General features: G+C 42.0%; 1 protein-coding gene across 2 annotated transcripts in view; it reads left to right on the top strand.

Annotated features, from left to right (window-relative positions):
• Nucleotides 1–180: 180 nt before the first annotated feature.
• BZW2 (basic leucine zipper and W2 domains 2) overlaps nucleotides 181–8,303 on the top strand; it is a 60,086-nt gene continuing 51,963 nt past the window's right edge. The window contains exon 1 of one of the 2 annotated variants that reach the window (XM_061356455.1): nucleotides 181–367. The gene's annotated coding sequence lies outside the window, so the exon portion shown is untranslated. The remainder of the gene's footprint in view (nucleotides 368–8,303) is intronic. The other variant, XM_061356454.1, reaches the window with a different exon arrangement.

Below are 8,303 nucleotides of genomic sequence, written 5' to 3'. Positions count from 1 at the left end.
GGACGACCGCGGGGTAAACCATTCCTGCCGAGCCGTGGGGAGGATCGGGTGTCGGCTGGCCCCTTTCGGCGGCTTCCCAGCTCGGTACTGATAGCGAGAAGAATCTTGTTTCTCTTTTGGTCCCTGTTTTGAGGGTAAGAAACAGGATTTGCATTTATTTTGTCCCCCCCCCTCTAGCTTTCCTGCGGCTCCTACTTTCTACCCCCTCGGAGAAGTGACGGCAGTGGTGCGGGCGGGCGGAGGGGGCGGCCACAGCGGCGCGCGTGTGTCAATGTGTGTGTCCTTCACTCCTCCATTGTCTGCTGCCGCTGCTGCCGCCGCTGTCGCGCCTGCCCTCCGCTCCCCGGACCGCGCAACCACCCGACAGGTGCGGCGGGCGGCCCTCACTCACGGCCGGGCTGGGGAGAGTGCGGCCGCTGCCGGGCGGGAGCAGTGCCTTAGCCCCGCGGCAGCGCCGCCCGGGCTGGTGATGTCCGTGGGCTGCGGCGGGGCAGCTCCGGGCGGGAGAGGAGCGGGGCCTGTGCTCGGCGGCCATGGCGGCAGTGACCGGGTGCCCGCGGGGGAAGCCCGAGTGGGTTTGCGCGCCCCGGCCGGTCTCGGCTGGCGGGCCTCTGCGGGGGGTCAAGCGTCCTTCGCCTTAGGTGGGCGCGGGGAGCCCGCTGTGAGCCCCGAGAGTCCTGGGCCGGGGACACTGGGTCTGCGGACGCGGGGGAGAGGCGGCGGTGCGATGGTCCCCGCAGCAGCCTTGCCGTGGTACTTGGCTGTCTGTCCGTCCTCCTTCCTTCCACAGGGTCTGCTGCACTGCTTGCTTATGGCTTCGGTTTGTGGGATTCGTTTTTTCTAGGTAGGGAAAGGTCTTGGTTCGGCTGAAGAGGCCGAATACAGCCCTGGTTGTGTCGTGGCATCGTGCCTCTGAAAGGAAGCTGGCTTCGTTGACTTGGGAAGTAACGCGTTTGGGGTGTTCGGAGTGGTGCCTTTTGTTAGCGCCTTTCTAAAATTAAACTGCCGGTGGAAAAATGATCTTTGCTACAGATCCAGCTTTCCACTCCTCCGGCTGCATCTCGGTAGGCACAGGGAAGAGCTTGCAGATAGGCGGCAAGGGACAGAGACCGAGGGTTAGCAATCCCTGGTTTCCGCGTGCGTTTGTATGAGAGAGAAAAGCAGAACCCTAGTACTCAGTGCTGACTTTTTGCGCTCCTTTGACCTATTCTTCAATATATGGGTTGGCTTGTTGTTTTTTTTTGGGGGGGGGGGGGGCAGTTCTTGTATCCTTCCTTTTAAGAACCTGTTTTTTTCGGTAACTAATTTTTGAAGGCATAGCTGTATCAGCAGGCTGATTTTTTTCTTTCCTTAGTACTTCCAGGTCATCTCGTGGCTACTTACATGGAAGCTCTCAAATACTAATCTTGTTCTCTATTTTCACATTTGTTGATTGCTTGACTGACTTTCAGGAATGGTAAAGTCCTGTTGTTTGCTTCCTGGTTCGTAGAAGAGTGTGGTCTTTGAATCTAATGTATCTTTGTAATCACTTGGCTGCAAAACCAAAATGTGCTACGATTTTAATTTAACAGACAAGCCAAATTGTGTATGTTTTCCTGATTAAAAAAAAAATAAATCACAGAAATACAGGGGTGTATCATCATCTAGTTTTACTTGAATCAACAAGTGTAAATAAGAGAGGTTGCTTTGGACTTCGGATTATAACAGATTCCCTTGATTTTTTTTTTTCCTGTGGGAAACCAAAAATGTCTTGAGGAAATGCCATCAAGACAAAAGTGCCTTTTATATTCTGGTCTAGAAAGATATCTCTGTGTAGTGCTAAAAGAAGTCTGTTGCTGGCTCAACTGTGAAGGCAGAAATTAGGGTTTAAGTGGTCTTTTGTTGGTTCACTGCAGGCTGTGAATTTTACCTGCTGTGAACAAGTTTTGTGATGTTATAGTAAGCTGATAATCTCTGTGGCACTATTAAATAATAAGAGCTTGCAAGCTTCCTTTCACACTAAAAAACCCAAAACTGTCAGGCAATCAGCATACAGAAGTATGCTTATTATATTCTTTTTTTTCATGTGAGAATGTCAGTACTGCCGTTGCACCTTAGTTCACAGAGTGAACAGGCAAACAGTTTTTCCTTGGCTGCCTCACTGCAGCTCATTTGGTTACTAAGGCTGCAGGAGTGCAGAGGTAATAAAATACTTTAATGCTAGTTAATAATGTTTCATACTCTTTCCCTATGGGAGGCTTCTGTGTGACCTTCACTCCCATAGTATGAGACATTTAATAATCTTTGCTTTATTCTTGCGAGATTGTGATTAAGTAATGAAGTGACATTCCCTCCATTTTATGTATGGAATTTGAAGCATGGAGGCAGCGAATGATTTTTCTAAGGTGGCGTAAGGAGCCTGTGTCAGGGCAGGGAACATGAAAATGTACGTTCTGTACCTTTGTGTCTTGCCTCTTAATGCATTTTATTTTATCTACTGTATCTCTTTGTTTCACATATTTAAGTTGTGGGTATTACTGTATGGTAATTAATAATTTAAATTGTGGGTGTTACAGTGGGAGAAGGAACTGTTAACCTCAGTGCAACTCAGTATATTGTTTAGATTTCAAATCATAAGTATTACATAATAAAAAGTCCTTATTTCCTCATCAGGTGAGCATCTGATATTTTAGATTTCTAAAGCAGGTACCAGTTATGGCATTTTTTCCTGTGTTTGGAGGTGTGCTTGTGGGAATTTATGATGACTGTTGTAATCAATGTGTAGGTGATCCTAAATACCTGATTTTTTTTCTGCAGTTGTTAAGAGCAAGATTCATGCAATAAAATAACAAGGATTTCCTTAATTGAGTAACACTCACTTTTGGTGAATGTACAAAACAATAAGCTTTATCTTGGCTCAAACCTAGGAGAGAGGAGACTGCCTTATGCCTTGTAGAGTACACTATGAAACTCGCAGTCTTTGGACATGAAAGAGAGGAAAAGGAGATGCTGAACTGATTTCATTGTTTTCAAGCTGGTTGCTGTCAAATGACTTGGAGAGAAAGTAATGTGAAAGCCTTGCTTGTGTCTTGGAGGCTTGCTTGAATTAAGGCTATGTATTATGTTGCTCTGCCAATGGTAGCACAGGTCAAAGATCTTTAACTTCTTTCTGTGCCTCAGCTTGGCAGGATCATAAACTTGCTCTGACCCACTATGTTTTATCTAGGGAAAATAATAGTTAAAACAAGTCCTGTTATTCCTAAGAGTTACTCTTCTAGCTCCCATCTTACTGGTTCACAGCTAACGACTTCTTCAGCTAAGAGTGGTATCTTTGTGTTTACCTTTGTATTTGATAGCCTGCAGTGGGTTTTGTTAATGTAAGTAAGTTTAGTGTCTGTAGCATCCTGTGGTTATAACTTTCACAGCTGCTTGAAAAACAAACCTCTCTATTTCTTTTTGAACCTCTTACTTCATAGTTTTATTTGATCCCTCAGTCCCCAGTTCCTGCTGTAGGAATGGAGAATGTTCCCTGATCATCCATTATGTGCCATCAGGCCTTGACAGACCTGGTTTATCCCTTACCACTCTCTTTTTTTATTAAGCTGAAGTCTTAACTCTACTTTGTCTTTCCTATATGAAAGCCATTTCACATGGTTCTCAAGTGCATTTCTGTAAAATGATTCTGTCCTCTGCAAGGCCTGGGCTTTAGGAAATCTCCTTCACATGGAGCTGAGCCTTCCAGACAGACCTCCACTGGGTTTTGGTCCTGCTGTCTCCAATCCTTATGGTTAAATCCTGGCCAAAGTGAGGAGTATCTAAGGGTTATTCATTAGATCAATTCAAGTTCATAAAAGTTCAAGGGTTTTTTATTGCTAGAAATGTCTTCTGTTTTTTACTCTCAGATCTCACAGATACTTGTCTGTGGATAGGTTGCTTTTCTCCCTATGGCTTTGAATAACTCTGGCCTCATTAAGTATTTTTATTTTATTGTAAGTGGTGGGTTTTTTTAGATTTTATCTGGTTTTGGATCTTGGGACAGACACTGGATCTTTGATATGATCTGTCAATGTTGTTAAGTCTGTTTTTTTACCAGAAAGCAGATTATAAAAAGACTGCAAAAGAATAACTGAAAGCAGCAAATTACCGGTGAGCACAATGCATGTTTGAACACAACAGGTATACCTTGGAATAACAAGGTATTCCTATAGCCCAGGCATTCATCTGAGACAGGGATAGGGATTTCCATCTGCTACCAGTTCCCAGTGGGACCTTGCAGAAAGTTGGCTTTTGAATTTAGGAGCAAATCCCAGCATTTAACTTTGGCTGTGTCCAAAATCTGGCAGGATGAGTCCTACGCTCACTTCATCTGCTTTTGAACTCTGATGTGAAGCATATGAGAGAGAAGGACACCAAAGTATCCTCCAAGAGGTTGCTACGTCCAGGGGTAAGCAGGGCTGAGGTGAGCAGCACTCTCCAGTGGGAAATATAGGACAGAGCAGTGTGAAAGTACCAGTTTGGGACTTGAAGGTTCATACAGTCTGATTTAGCACAAATGTCGGTGGTTGCTCCTAAACCTAATTTGACTGAGTGCAGCCGATTTTGGCATTTCTGCATCCAGAATATAGCCATCATAGTAGCCGTCTGTTTCTTTAGCAGAAACTGCTCAAAAGTTTACTTTTACAGGCCGCAAAGTGCATTTTTAGTATATGCTTTTATTTCTGTGTTTATCTTTAACTGCTACTCATGCAAGGGCAACCCACATAATCTTCCCACAGATAAATGGGGTTAATGGTGCAAAGAAGCAATTTCAAGGCATTCAGGTATTGTGATGGTGAGGGCAACGTGCATTCCTTAGATGAATATGCACTTATACTACCTGGTTAAAAGCTTCTTTGTTAAAAAAAAAACACAACTCAAAAAACATTCCTTTCATAACAAAACCAGGTATGTATACCCGTTGCTCCATTTATATGCTCAACATTAGATCTGTAGTTCAGGAAAAAAATAAATTGCTCCTTTGCAGGTTGAGTTCATATTCTCTCGTTTGTTCTAGGTGGTCCTAGTATGAACAACTTTCTCAGAGAATACATCTTTTTTGCTTTTCGTATGATTCTTTTTGCTTAAGAGAAATCCAAGCTTTAATTAACTTGTTTCATGCATGTCAATTCCAAGTAGGTAGGTACTAAAATTTTGCTTTAAGTGTAATGGAAGTACTGGCATACAAGCAGCTTTTTGGCTGATCAAGGACTGAGATGTGTTTAGTGACTGCAGAGCAGTATGAGTCAGAGGTCTGGCTGAGCACCTTTGTATGTTTTTTCCACTTAAGCTTTGCAAGTGGTGGCAATGACCCAGTCAAGCATTAGCATGGCTTTTGCAAGAGTTGATTTGCAATGGCTTTTCAGACAGCTGTTGCTGAAATAAATTCAGTACTTCCGAAATGTAAGTAAATAAAATTACATAAAGCTGCAACGGAAAGATACTTCTGTGTAGAGGGACATTGAAAAGCTTTATAGTGCATATAGAACATGAACCACCTTTGGGGGAATCATTAGTGCAATACTGGGAAAAATAAAGACCCTGGAGGTGTCAGCAGCAGTTAGTGACAATTAAACCCTTTTTCTGCTGAAGAGTGGTGGAGGCACTTGATTTAAACATATCTATGTAATTAGATCTAATTTACAAGTAATTTTTTTAAGCCAAGACAAGTTTATTTGAACTGTTTACTGTCACTGACAAATCCATATACGTGTTCTGCAGGCTCAAGGTGATTGTCTAGGACAGAGGAAGAAGGGTATGTGCTATTAACTTCAGACTGCTTTAAGAGACATCATATTTAAGTCGTCTTATTTTCTGTCCTCATTCCTCCTTTTCAAATTCAAGAATTCTTATGTCTGTATTGCATGCAAGGTGGTAGGCTATCACCTGTACCCGTCTTACTGCCTAAGCCTACAGATAAAATAAGTTCATTCTGATATCTTATGTGCAATAAACTTCACTTGTGAACTGCCATGGTTGCCTATTAAACGGTGCATGGATTTGATTTCTGATTCTGTTTCTTTTTCCATATGATCCATTGTTGATTAAACAGGATTGATCACCTCAGCTGGAGCAGTTCCTGTTTGTTAATTTAAAATAGTAATTATCTGTTCAAAGATAACTAAAATACTTAAGATAACTCAGAGGTAATGCTGGTGAGTGAGAAGAAAATTGATAGAAAAAAACCCTATTGCTTCTTCCTAGAGAGAGGTTGTGGAGTGCAATAATATCCTGCCATGGCTGAAAACTGCTTTGATTTTGCTGTAATATACTTCTTAAATCTAGCTGTAGATTTTGTAAGAGACTGCAAAAGTCAAAATAAAAGCTGTTCCAAAATAAAAAGCAAAATCAAGAGAGAGTCCAGTGACCAAAGGGATGTGTACAGTGATGTGGTGGCCATATTTATGACAACGTAGTGCTTCCTAAGATTCTTAATGCTGTAAAGCTGAGAGCAGAACGAAACACTTGAGTTTCAGAGTTTAACAGCTTTGGCTTTCTGTAAAGTGTGATTGTATAGTGCAAGCACAACATTGCTCGGAAACCTTCTGACTTGAATCAGTTTTGTGATGACATTGGATAGATGCAAGTCGCCATTCATGTAGATCAGATTGCAGGACTAGGAGGTGCTCGGTTACTGCTCTGTAGGTAAAGTAGTTAAGAGGTTAGCTGGTCATGAGTTGGTACAGAAACTGAAACCTAGGTAATGGCTGATACATGCAGTTAAGAGTTTTTCCTGTTGTTCAACCTTGTTCCCACTCGATCTTTAGATACGCTTTTATCACTAAGTACAGTTTAATATAGTAAATAAATCTTCCTCACATGGCCGTACATTACTCTTTTGTTATGTATTTTGGGTTTTAAATTTCTGTAAGTCAGGCAAATATTTCTAGGCCGTGAATCGGTAGTAATTTCTACTGTAAAAGGACTTTGTAAAAGCTGTTAGTTGCTCTTCATCTAAGCACTTTTGAAATGAGAAATTCTTTTTTCTTTCCTAGTACAGAAACTATAGTTTTCTGCAGGGATTTTAAAATTCATTGAGTGCTTGGTATAAAGGCATGTTTTGGAGTCCTGTGCAAGTATTTGCTCTGCAAAATCTGAGTTGTTCTTAGGTCAGAGAAGTTTTGTACAACAGCTGCTTGCAGTTATTGCAGACTCATGTTAGTGGATAAAGATTATTGCCTTTAGTCAGCCTGCGAGAAGGATGGATTACTTCTGGTGAGGATTAGAATTGAGGACAGACAGGTCAGGCAAGGAAAATGCTAGACACAGTCTGGGACAGGGAGGTATGTCAGGGACACAGAAAGTAAGTATCTCCTGTGATGTGTTGAATCCCAGCAAGTTACACCCTTCTACAACTCCTCAGCTGCTTTAGACAGAACAGTTGAATATGGCTTTTGGGGTTATACTTCATTGTAATAACCGATTTCATGTGTTTTCCTTAAATGTGGGGGGTTTTAATGCAAAAATAAAAGGAGTTTAAGCAGTTCAACAGTTTGCAATTCGCAAGCTTAAATGATCCTTTCCTTTTAGGTTTTGCTTCCGTAAATAAAATCTTCTTCTCTAGGAGTGTTTTTAAAGAGGGAAAATTCATTCAATATGTTGAAGTTACACATTAGTCGTTTTTCTTCTGATAAGGCATGGGGTGAAATCTTAGGAGCATGTTACTGAGCATTAGCAGATAAAGGACTTGTAATTTATTTTCAGTGCTATTTCATGCCTCAAGTGATAGAAAATTAGAAAACCAAAGTATGTTACTTGTTTTAAATACTCAAGGTGAAGTGGAGCCTTTAGAAAGAAGAGGGGATGGTGAGTTTCTTTTAAATCTACAACCTTCTCTTGTTGCTAGTTTTGTCCTAGGACTCTGCACCTCCCTAAGGTTGCTCCTGAAACCTGTGCTGTTAAGTCTCTTACGTCTGCTTTGACTATGCATTATTTCCTGTGACTCAGACCTAAGGATCCCCAAACCATCAGCCAGTGGTATGGAAGCCCAATATTGAGCTGTCGAATCCCATGTCCAAGATGTTTTTCTTCCTACATTTTGTGGCAGAAAGAGGCCTCAGTCAGCATGTCCCCAGGGTTGCCTGAGTCCTTGGCTCTGCCTTTGAGATTCTCTGTTCCAAACACCTGCTTTTCCTGTGCTCAAGTATGTGGATGAGGTCTTTTGCCAGATCTTGAATTTGGCTATCTTGTTTTATGGAGCGTTATTTGAAGACTTTTCCTTGAATTAGAGAAACAAAAGTATACTCATAATTTACTTTTCCAGAGGAGCCAGTGAAGGGGCTTTATAT

This window comes from Neopsephotus bourkii, unplaced genomic scaffold (assembly GCF_033783945.1).
Source record: "Neopsephotus bourkii isolate Nb327-2 ecotype Australia unplaced genomic scaffold, CSIRO-AGI_Nbou_v1 NB_855, whole genome shotgun sequence".
NCBI classification, from domain to species: Eukaryota; Metazoa; Chordata; class Aves; order Psittaciformes; family Psittacidae; genus Neopsephotus; species Neopsephotus bourkii.
Note: the sequence above shows the minus strand (reverse complement) of the source record. Positions and strands in the feature narration are given on the sequence as shown.